At 36.7% G+C, this 12,726-nt stretch overlaps 1 protein-coding gene and 1 non-coding gene across 4 annotated transcripts in view; one reads left to right on the top strand and one right to left on the bottom strand.

Annotated features, from left to right (window-relative positions):
- The window catches only part of PDE4B (phosphodiesterase 4B), a 500,375-nt gene that overhangs the window by 183,478 nt on the left and 304,171 nt on the right, over nucleotides 1-12,726 (bottom strand). The gene's annotated exons all lie outside the window — the stretch shown is intronic.
- LOC111745321 lies at nucleotides 500-618 on the top strand. Its single transcript, XR_002782593.1, has one exon. It is a non-coding gene; the product is annotated as a 5S ribosomal RNA (ribosomal RNA).

Genomic DNA, 12,726 nt, shown 5'->3' with positions numbered 1-12,726 from the left:
GTTTTGATTTGCATTTCCCTAATGACTAATGATATATTCATGTGGATATTGGCCATTTGTGTATTTTCTTTGGCGAAATGTCCATTCAAATCCCATGTCCATTTTTTAATTGGATTATTTGGCTTTTTATAATTGAGTTGTAAGAGTTCTTTATATATTCTGGAAATAACTCCCTTATCGGTATGTGATTTACAAATATTTCCTCTCATTCTAATGGTTGTTTTTTCACTTTTTAATGGTGTCCTTGGAAGCACAAAAGTTTGTTTGTTTGTTTGTTTTTAATTATAATGAAGCTCAAGAGCACAGCTAAAAGATGGAGTGGCAGTGCAGGAAATCACATGTAGTTAAGGAAACTAAGTCTGAGAGACACAGCTTGTTCAAGGTCACTGATCTAGAAGATCTCAGAGTCAGAGCCCAAACCTAAGACATCTGACTATGTTTCATGTGCAGTGTGCCCTACTGCTGATAACAGATATTGTTAGTCTTTTAATAAAAGCTAAACTATGGCCATGCCACCCTGAACGCGCCCGATCTCGTCTGATCTCGGAAGCTAAACAGGGTCGGGTCTGGTTAGTACTTGGATGGGAGACCACCTAGGAAGACCAGGTGCTGTAGGCAAATAAATAAATAAATAAATAAATAAATAAATAAATAAGAGCCGAACTACGAGGAAAAAAAGGCCACACATGTATGTGATATATATTACTCTAGGGCAGCGTCCCCAACCTTTTTGGTATGAGGGACCAGTGCTCCTACAAGAAGCTAATATCTGATGATCTGAGGTGGAGCTGAGGTAGTGATGCTAGTGCTGGGGAGTGACTGCAAATACAGATGAAGCTGTGCTTACTCGCCTACTGCTCACCTCCTGTTGTGTGGCCCGGTTCCTAATAGGCCATGGACCGGTACCAGTCCGTGGCTTGGGGATTGCGGCCCTAGCTCTAGGGTTATGTCTGCAAAATGATTTCTTTTGGTTTTCTACTAAAGCATGTCTTGGTGATGGAGTGGATCCTGGCTTCCAGTTGAGAGGGCTGGGCCACCTTAGGAAATAATTAGAAGAAAAATGATGTCAGAGACTAGCATATTACAGACAAAACACATCTCACGATTTGTGCTTAAAGTTTATGAGGAGGAAAAACAACAAGGAATAAATGTTATCTGAGAGCACAAAGACACACAGGCAGTCCATCAACAGATAACAGCACAAAAGCCACCAAAACACCTTTGAGCAGGCTGTTTCAGTTGGTAATAAGTCATGCACCAGTGCCAGGTGATCTTCCATAGGCTGGCTCTGAAAAGCTGAAGTATGATGGGCAGTCAGACAGCTTGTAAGTACATAAACAGGATAGCACATTTAATATCACTAACTTTTAACCTCACTAGTTTTAAATGACATTTTAAAAATTATTTTGCTCAGGAACAATTTTACATGCTGAAAAGTGACTTAATTGGTTAAAAGTACCTTACAATAAATGCATCTCTGAACAAAATCTCATGAGCTGAAGAATTTGAAGTTTTTTCTAAGCCATCTCCTCATATGAGTATTTCTTTGATATGAAAAAATCAAAATCTATACTATTTGGCTTAGAAATAACAAGAGTAATAATGATTAATAGTAGTAATAAGCAATAATTGTATGAGTAATAATAGTATTATTATTAAAAATAATAATGATAGGAGATTAATAATACTACTAATAAATATACTTACATAATACTTTAGTGTTTCCAAAGTGCTTTCACATTTATCATTGTATTGAATACTTATCACTTCTGGGGAAAAGTATCCTTATCTCCATTTTATAGATAAGGAAACTGAGGTTCAGATTAAGTCCCAATAAACATCAGTATATCAGGTACTATGCCGTTCAATCTTATCTACCACTCACAACGTCATTTGAGGCAGGTATTGTTTATTCCATTCTGCAGTTGAGTCTCAGAGAGAATGAAAAGTTGACCAATCCTACAGCTAGTAAGAGACAGCAAAGAAATTTTAACACAGCTCTTTGGAGTCTAAGATAATGCTCTTCTAGGACAAAATCTTAGTTCCTGAGAAAATGTTTATTTAAAAAAATTGGGTTCGACAAAAAGTTTTCGTGGTTATATAGACAGGAAGTTGTATTTTGCTTCTGAATCTCAATAACTAAAATAACAATGATCACAAAAAAATAGTTAACACTAATTGAACACTTACTATATGTCAAATATTGGGTAAGTAAGAACTTTGAACTGATTGTCATTTAATCCTTACAATCACTCTAAATTATTATCTCAATGTAGGATATTGAAAATGAAAACTAAATTCAGTAATATATTCATGACCCCTTCAAGTCATGTTGAATTGGGTCTTCTGTTTCTTACAAGAACAACAGATAATTCATCTATCCATTATCCTAATAACGGACAGTCCTTAACTCATTCCTCAGTTTATCTAAAGCCAACTCATCCACACACTGTGACCAGAAGCCAGTATAGACTGGGCAGAAAAGCTGAGATCTGTAGCCATGGAACAGAGAGAGACTAGTTGGCTTACCTGAGATCTAAGCATGCTCTAGCAAAGTTTTCCAGCTCTAATCTCAGATGACATCATCAGTGGAGTACGGAATAGCCTCTTTCACTTGCCTGGAAGCCACAGACTGCTGGATTCTATGCGTGCGAGTCTAAAGGGTCACCAAAATGGCAGAAAACAATGTATACCAATCCATGACCCTTACCACCAAAGAACCCTATGAAAGCATAGTTTTCAATCAGGGATAAAGTGAGGAGGCAGAAAATCCCTGGAGCCTCAAGGCATCTCAGCACTGACCTCTTTGTATTGTAAACGTTTGGAGCTTTGAAAGACTCTCACATATCAACACCTAATGGAGTACTTTGTTTTTCTGCAGTGCTCCAAAATTCTTGGCTTAAAACAATAGCCAAGATGAATGTTTGATGAATGCCTACTTGGCAATGAAAAATATTCAAATTGGCAGGGATGAGTATTAAGGGCTTTACATGTTTTTCACTTAATACTCCAAAGAAGCTTATAATTTTGATATCATAAACTTCATTTTAAAGATAATAGAACTTCACTTTAAAGATCCAAGAGATTAAGTCACCTGTTCGAGGTCACAAAACTAGTGGATTAACTCAGGCTTCTAGCCCAGATATATCTGGCTCTACAGCCTTCACTTTTTACACTATCCAAAGCCTTAGTAGAATATCAGTTCCACTACTTATCAGCTGTATGTCCCAGGATAAGTCATTTATACCACTGAGCCTTAGCATCTTCATCTTAAGAGCAAATAATAATAGAGCTGCTGTGATGATGAAAGACAAATAGGTTAAATATAAATAATATTACTACCAATCTCATAGGTTATAATAGATAATAATTTTCATGAAAACACCCGGTAAACAATAAAATACCATATAAATATGAATTTAAAAATAATTGGAACTTCTGTGGAAAAGAGATTCTGAAAAGATAAATTGATTCTCTTATTCAAAGAATTGTGTGTTAAACCAGAAATGCATTCAGAGTAAGATTATCTTGATACTTTAGACTTGGGAGATTATCAAAAGGCTTCCACAAGGGACAATTTCCCAGCACCCAGTCTAAGAATACATTCCAAAGGAAACAAAGGCCACTCTGTGCATATGTGTGTGTGTTTCTGTTCAGGTTTCCATGCCCGTGCCTGTTTGTGCATGTCGGCGCTGAAATGAGCTTCACTGTACTGATTTTACCTCTCAATGTGGTCATCTGTGGACTCCAGATGTTCTGTAGGAGCTATTGAGCATCCAATATGAATGCCAAAGACAGGTGCTTATAGCAACTATTTCAAAATAATATGTCTCCAAGATTTCGGAGTGTATACTATAATTTTCAAGAAAAAAAATAAGAACTGCCTTTTCATCTTTCAGAAGATTAGTTGTTTCTGGTTATTTTTTACTTCTTTCCTGCCAATGCACACATGTCCTTGAGTATAGGACTCTGATCTGAAAATAATAACATGTTGATGTTCTGACAGCACCACTCTAGAGTTATTGCTGGAGGGCTGGAAGCCAACTTGGCTCCTGATCACGAAGTTTGATGGCGGCACCTCCTCTTGATGGCTCTTTGCTTTGTATTTAAATAAACCTTAGAGGCACAGTCAGTATAATTAGATTTTCATAGGCACTGAGAATCAATTCGACTTTAGAAAATTTTCCATGGGAAAAAAAAAAGATCTCAGAGGTCACTGAGTCCAACTTAGTCATTTTACAAATAAAGAAACTTAAGCAGAGACTTGTGTAGGGACACTTGGATAGTCAAATTTTTTTTCACTACTTTAAATACTTCTTTCTGTTAAAGAACAAACAATAACAACAACAGAAGCCTAAGGAGGTATGTCACATGTTAAACGGCTGAGTATTAACTTCTTTAGAGAAGTAAAAAGAATTGGCAAGACAATGTGGTGAACAGAGCAGGGGACAGCAGTTAGAAGCCCACAGATCCGAATTCAAATCTCATTTAGACACTTAAGAGGTAACAACTAATTGACTTTCTCTATACTTGAGTGTTTGCATCTATAAAATGGAGAAAAACTGTACTATTTAGGCCTCCTGCAATTGTAAGTTCTAAATAGACAATTAAAATGGACATGTTTTTTTTTAAAGGCAGCCGTTGGTTCATATAATGAAACCATTGAAAAAATGCAGAGTAGAGATAGTGCCAACTTCAAGGAAGAGACTGAATAGAAGGATTCAAACACCTTTGGGTTTCTCTGTCTCTGGTGTGTCTCCATTCTTCTCTATATATCAAGTAAATTCTCTCGTCAAGCTCCTCCTAGTGGGATGTTAGTATGATGTGCTCATGGGCCACAATTTACAGTTTTGTGACTAGAGGGAAGAACAATTTTTCCTCTTTAGCACTAACTGTAAAAATTCTGTGTGAGGACTCTAATTGGCTCATCTTTGGTCACATGATAACATCTTTGGCCAGCAGATTGGGAGCTGTATGCAAAATTCCTATTAAAACATTCAGCGTTTGGCTTTGAAAGGGACATTTCCTAGAAGAAAAAGGAAGCTATTCTGGATAGACCAAACTATAACTGTCCATTATAAATGTCTACCTCAGGATTGTAAAGGTCACATAAGATAATAGGCTTAAAATGCTGGACACACAGTAGGTACACAAAAATGGTAGCTGCCCTATCTCACCATAAATTTTCTCGAACAAATTGTCAATGTCTTCCAGACAAGTGTGAGGAGCACTGAATTCATGGACAATGTGAAAGTAATCTCTACAGGGAACAAAGAGGACACCACTTCAAAATGCCGGGTTTGAGAGCCTTAAGATTACTCTAGCCTGTGTCCAAAATTCTATTAACCATGACACTATACATGAAAATTATCTGATAGGGCTTTAATAAACTATGTTCCCTCTCCTGCTCTTTTAGTTTCACTATGTCAACATTGAAAAATCTATGGATTTCTATTTTTTAGATGGTTCTCCCTATCACTCTTGGCACTATACCCAAATCTACACAGTAGCGCAGTTAGTGAGATGACTCTGAGCCAAAGGAATGCTACTGATATCTCTATCAGAAGCCCACACCCTACCAACCTGAACTGCAATTACTTAATTGTTTCAATATAATGCATCTTCATTTATCTAGAAAAACCTGAAATCACGCTTCTCAAACTATTTCCTCAGAATATTCTGAAGATATCAAAAAATATGGAAAGCTGACCACTTTTTACATGCCTTTAGGTCATGGAAAGAGTACTCAACTTCTAGTAACAAGATTTATATTCGAGTCTCATTCTCTCATTCAACAAATTTTGGGGGGACACATAATTAAATGCACTCTTGGACTTGTATTCTAGTGACAACAGTAGGGACTATAAAGAATTAAGCAAATATATTAGCAGGTAAATGGCTAAGGAAACAAAGCGAATTAAGGGACAAAAAGATATAAGAAGGTGGGCGAGGGATCACCTTTGAGAAGAAGCAGGAGAAATTGAGGGAGTGAATTATGGGAAAATGTGGTAGAAGAATATTCCAGACAGGACTAGTATGTGCAAATACTCTAAGGTAGAAATAAACTTGAGCTGAAAGTCAGGAGCTAGATCATATAGATCTTATAGTTTCTGGAAGAGACTATGAGTTTTAATCAGAATAAAAAGAATCCCACTGGATGGTTTTACATTTAAAAGGACTACTCTGGCTGCTCAGTAGAGAACTGACTACAAAAGAAGAAAGGAAACAGAGAGTCTAGTTAGAAAGGTGTTCCAGAAGTCTAGGCTGGTAATAATGGTGGCTTTGCCTAGCTTGGTAGAGGTAGAAGTGATAATAAGTAGTCGAATTCCGGGTACATTTGAGAGGTAGAGTCAATAGGACTTATTAACTGATGGCATACTGGGCCTGAAGAAGAGAGGCATTATGGATGATATCTAGGTTTTTGGCTATGACACCTAGATGAATTTAGCACTGCTTTCACAGAAGGGGAATTCTGGCCTTAGAGCAGGATTTTCCAGAGTTTTCCTTTAGGAACGAAAGCTTGAGATGCCTATCCAGAGAGAGTTAAGAAGACTCTTAGATACACAAATTTGAAGTTTAGGGAGAGAACTGGGTTGAAGATATAAATGTAGGCATCTTCAGTGTGCAAATAATATTGAAATGTGGGATCTGATTGAGACCACCTAGGTAGTGAGTATATATATATACAAAGACAAGATGAGAGACAAGAAATGAGCAGTGGGACACTTAGAATTCTGGAGGATGAGGAGCCAGTGAGGTGGTTACAAAACCAGTGGAGTACACTGTATCTGAAGCCAAGTGAAGAAAACTGTTTCAAGGAAGAAGGAGTGAATAGACAAGATGGAGGTTTTTAATTACCTTGATAAAAGCAATTTTAGCAGAGTCGTGGGGCTAAATCCCAGCTCTGAGTGGACTGAGGAAAGAATGTCAGATGAGAAAGCAGAGACTGTACATAAACAGCTCTTGGGCTTTGCTATAATAGAGGATACATTGCAGTGCTTGTTTCTGTTGGGGAATATGAGGTCTAGAGAGGAAATCTAAAAGATAGAGCTATTATAGAATTCTTGTACACTGAAGATAATGGTCCAATGGGGATTGAGAAATTGAAATTTAGATAATATGAGTAAATGTGAGTGTGCTTTGTAAATTAGAAAACACTGTACCAGTTTCAGGTGTTTAATAATTTGATCTAAATTAACATTCACAGCCTAACCTTTGTTATCCACATCTCACAAAACATCGCATCATATTCCTTTTATAAATATTTATGATGACATCATAAACACTCTCCTGACTATTTCTTGTTTGTGTTCAATTCATAAGAGTTGCTTTGTTAGCCACAATAATAGCTATTGAGTTTGAAAAAGGATGAAATTGTTCATGTACCAATGAACTCACCCTTTCAGTTCCTTTCACTCAGTCCTACTGGATAGGAAGCCAGATAAAAACACAAATGCTACTGTTTAATCCACTCTAACAAGAACATAGCAAGTGCTTACTATGTAGAAAGCAATGGTAGGTTTAGTGAGATTTACACATTAGTTAAATTAATATTATTTAGACATTAAATCTTATCAACTTGTCTCTTAAATTCATCTTCACTCCATCCCATACATTGCATTTTCGGATTCTGCCATGTGCAAAGGCAAGGACATGGAACAGTATATTTTATGAATAACACTGGCTTTACAGAAGTATAAAGTAGGAGAAATTGGGCAGGGCAGGACATAAAGCTAGAGAAGTAGGCAATAAGTATCCTCTTACTAATTTGAATAATAAATGTCATTAATGATTCAAAGCAGGAAATATCATGATTTGATATTTGTTTTGGAAAGATTACTTTTTTTGAAGGTGGATTAGAAGAGGATGAGTAAGAAGTAAGGATATCAAGAGCCTCATTTAGCCATTTATTCAATGTTTCGAGTATCTACAGATGTCAAGAACTATGCTAGGTTCTGCCCTAGTGGTAATAACTATATTACATATATATTATAATATAAATGTATAAATAAAAAATATAATAACATAAATCAATAATAAAAAGCATAGAGGCACTAACTGACAGGTAACTAAATAAATGATAACTTTTGGTTATGTCAGGGAAAATTAACCTGTGAATCAATCCTGATAAAAATTAATTTAAAAATGCATTTGTAGAAAAATTAAACTTAGTATGAACCAGAGGGCATCTATTTATAGGCATATATTTTCAAAGGTGAAAGGTCATGTTACTGGGCATCTGGGGCAGCCATGATAAAGCTGAGAGGGAGTAGATATTTATAAGTAAGCAAAAGACATGAGAAAAGAGAAGAGACATGTAATGTAGGAGGAGCAAGAGGAAAATGGAACAACTCAACAGAGAGAGGAGACATCATGAGAAAGAGAGAGCTCACTCAGCTAATGAGAGAGAAACATATAATAGAGGACTTTGAGGGTATCTTGGTTTTCAGTGCTGATTTCAGCTCCATACTCAAAGTATCTTGAAAACTCCAGCCCTATTAACTGAGAAAAACTGTATAGGTCTGTATTCCTTGCAGTCACGAGATTTGGAAAAAAATACTTTGTTGGCAGTCTTTACCAGCTTATTCTTTGAGCAAAGGCAAAGAGTGGTGGATAGGAGAGACAAGGCATAAGAAGAGCTTTGTATTCTCAGTTCAAGCAGAAATAGAAGATATTTGAAAACATTTTTGCTTTTGTAAAATAAAGCACGCGTAGCCACCTTTACACTCAATATATGCTTCCAGAAGAACTCTTGCCAGAGGAAAGTACTTCAGATTGTATATTATAGAACAAAAGGAAAGAGGATGTTTAGTTCACAAAGTACTTTATCCATAAAAGAAACCAAAAAGTGGATAATAGCAAACAGCAGGATCAAGGATGGCCCCCCACACGGAAGTAATTTTCTTAAGGCCCTTTTTCTTCCACCTCTCCCCTCTGTACCCTTCAGTTCTCTTTCATCAATCTTGTCCCCTCGATATGCTCAGGGCTCATTCTATCAGAGAATCACCTAGTCATTCCAGGAACCCTTACAGAGTATCTCACTATGGATTTGGAACTGTGCCTAACGTCAGGGTCACAGAAATGAAAAGCACATTTTTTTTCCCTGTAAGAGTTCAATCTTGTGGGGAAATCAGGACACTAATAAACAAGTAAACAATAGAGGATAAAAAATTTATGTTGTAACGGGCACAGGGTGCAATGAGGACCCAGAGGAGAAGTCCCTAATTCCTCTGAGTGGTAGGAGTTTTCCAGGAAGGGCGATTTAACTAAGTCTTCAAGGAGGAGAAGACAATACAGAGGTAAAGAAGAAAAGGAAAGACACTTGAAAGAGATATCAGCATATGTATTTAGTAATTCCTCCTAGGTACATTTGGAAATGGGATAATTCTGAACCCAAAAGGAAGGATTCCCAAAAGTGGCATATTGGGCGTTACTAAAGCTTAGTAACAGAGATGTTTTTGAATCAGCTAACTGCTTTGATGTCCCTCACACCACACACACTACTCCTTTACAGGTTTTATGAGGACAGAGCTTTCTAGCCCACTACAGGCTAACTGTCTGCTCTGGCTCATGTCTTTATGTGAAAGTATTAAGGTGAGGAGATACTGAGGGGAAAGTGAATACAATTTATAGCAGAATTAATTCAATTAAACAAATACTTATGGATACATGTAGTTTACTAATTTGCCTTCCCCACTAGACTGTGAACTCTCGGAGTGCTGAAAACTTGTCTAATTGATCTTTATATTCCTCGGCAATGAGCACAGGACCTAGCAAAGAGTAAGTAAGATTGGCTCATGAACGAAAGCCGTATACCCTCTGGGGAAGATAGAAATTAAAAACAAAATGAAAAAGCAGGAGGTTCTTGACTCCCTCAGGCCACAGGGAAGGAGGGAAGGCAGCCATGAATACCTTTCAGAATAATACAAAGCAGAGCAAGTTGATCATGCTGCCAGGAAATCACAGAGGGAGAGAAGATATCGAAACATAGGGTCTAAGGGAGAAGAGGAGGAATTTGACAGCTGGGATAAAGAAGGAGAGAGACCCTAGAGCAGGGGTGGAGGAGCCGGCAAAGGCACCAAAGGCAGGCAAGTTGCAGGCTTCTTCAGAGAGTAATTGGCAGCCTGATGTGAGGAATGAGAAGATATGGAAAGAAACAAAGTGGGAGGCAAGTGCTATGTGGCCAAGGACCTTGTGATGATTTTTATCTATCAACTTGGCTAGGCTATACTATTCAATTATTAGATTAAACACTAATCTACATGTCCCTGGAAAGATGTTCTGTAGATGTTGTTAAGGTCTGCAACCAGTTGACTTTAAGGAAAGGAGATCATCCTCGATGATGTAGATGAGCCTCATCCAATCAGTTGAAGGCCGTAAGAGCGAAAACAGGTTTCCCAGAGAAGATAAATTTCTTCCTCAAGACTACAGCACTAATACCTGCCTGAGTTTCCCATCTGCTATTTCCGACTCAAGACTGCGACATCAACTCAAGCCTGAGTGTCTAGCCTGCAGATCTGCCCTACAGATTTCAGACTTGCTAGCCTCCACAATTGTATCATATGACATATGATATATATGGAAATATATATTTCTAGATATAGACAGACATAGAAATAGAGACAGAGATATATTGACATGTCAATATATCAATATATAAAAACATAATCTATATCTCCTATTGGTTCTGTTTCTCTGGAGAATCCTGACTGATACAGATCCTGAATGTCAATGTTAAAAAGCACAGACCTTACCTGGGTGGTGGTGATGTATTGCTGCTACAGCCAATGCTGCATGCCTTTGTTTTGTGATGGGGAATATGTGAGAAATATTAAATATTTTCTCCTTTGGGGACCCCCACAGTGCTACTGAGCTTCCCATATTCCAAGGCATTTACGTAAACAGCAGTAGAAGTTGCTTCCAAAAAACAAAACTTGTCATTGAAAAGCTTCTAAAATGAATCACCCCTCCCCTATCATCAAGCAGTGTTGTTACTATGATCACCAGAATCTCCCAATGCGACTCTGTTACACCCAACATCTACAAGTGTAATTATGTTTCAAAACACAACAGAATTATTTTTGTATTTTCAAAAAGAGATGCTATCCAAATATATTTTTTATCATGTCTATTTTTTATAGCTACTTTGAGGCTTTTATGGTGCCTTTTTACTGAAGGGTTCAAAATGTGCTAATAACACATAATATTAATTTGTCATTCAGCTGAGTTAACTCCAATGAGCATTGACCAGCATCTCACCAGGTACCAGGAGAAGCACAGGGAAGTACAATAACATCTTAGCTATCCAAAATGCTGGGGAAAACTTAGTCTGAATAGCTAAGGTTACCTATTAATTCAACGAATATTTATTTAGTATCTACTATGTGACAGGCAGGTTGCTGAATTTGGGATAAAGAGATGAATCACACATGGTTCCTGACATCAAAGGAACCATGAGAGAAACACATTAACAAAAGTTCCAGATTTGTTAGATGTTCTTAACTAATATTTCTTTTAGAAACATAAAAAAGTCTTTACTGTAAAGGTGACACTTGAAGTGAGACACCACAAGCCACAAGACCAAGGCAGGAAGAGAACAGGGCTGAATAAAGGCATAGTTCATTCTGGGGAGTGGAAACTTCATGAACAAAGTCATGAAGTGAGGGAGATTTATTTCTGGGAAAATGAATATGATGGTTAGTTAAGAGTGTGTAATAGATTTAAGGTAGCGCCTGGAAGAGAATAACAATTATTATCATTAGTTCAGCACAGATGATGCATGCTTACAGTATGATGGAAGTAGTGATATGTGAATAAAACTGGAGAGGTTAAGCAAGTTCCACATAGAAAGAGTCATGAACGAATCTAAGGAGATTAAATTTTAACATGTAGGCAATGTGGAGTCACTTCAGCTCCAGCTACCTTGGCTTTCAAATTCCATTACATCTTATCATTCTCTCTGCCTATAAACTCCTTGACCCACAAAACACTCAGCAAAGAAAAGTGTAGGACCAGATGACTTCACTGGTAAATTCTACCAAATATTTAAAGAATTAACACAAATCTTTATCAAACCCTTCCAAAACATTAATAAAATAAAATAAAACACTTTTTAGCTTATTCTATAAAGCCAATACTACTCTGATTCCAAAAGCACACAAGCAGCACAAGAAAAAAAATATATGCCAATATCCTTTATGAATATAAATGCAAAAATACCCAACAAAATACTAGAAAACTGAATCCAGCAACATATAAAAAATATTAGACATCATGACAAAGTGGAATTTAAATCGGAAATCCAAGGTTCATTTAACATATAAAAATAAATTTAAAAAATATATAATATTTATAAAATGAAAGGTAAAATCTACATGATCATCTCAGTAGAGAGAGTAAATGGAAAATCTTAAGGAATCCACTAGAAAACTATCAGAGCTAATAAATGAGTTCAGCGAGGGAAGAGGATACAGGATCAATATACAAAAATTAATCATATTCTATACACTAGCAATGAACAATCTAAAAATGATATTAAAAACAATTCCATTTACAATAGCATCAAGAAGAATAAAATATTTAAGAATAAATTTGACCAAGTGCTATGGTCTTAATGTTTGTGTCCTCCTAAAATTCATATTTTGATATCTAACCCCAAAGGTAATGGTGTTAGTAGGTAGACCCTTTGGGAGGTGCTTAAACCACATGAATGAAGTCATCATAAAT

The sequence above is a fragment of the Pteropus vampyrus genome, unplaced genomic scaffold (genome assembly GCF_000151845.1).
Source record: "Pteropus vampyrus isolate Shadow unplaced genomic scaffold, Pvam_2.0 Scaffold151, whole genome shotgun sequence".
Lineage (NCBI taxonomy): Eukaryota > Metazoa > Chordata > Mammalia > Chiroptera > Pteropodidae > Pteropus > Pteropus vampyrus.
The sequence above is the reverse complement of the archived record's forward strand: the minus strand, read 5'-3'. Positions and strand labels throughout refer to the sequence as shown.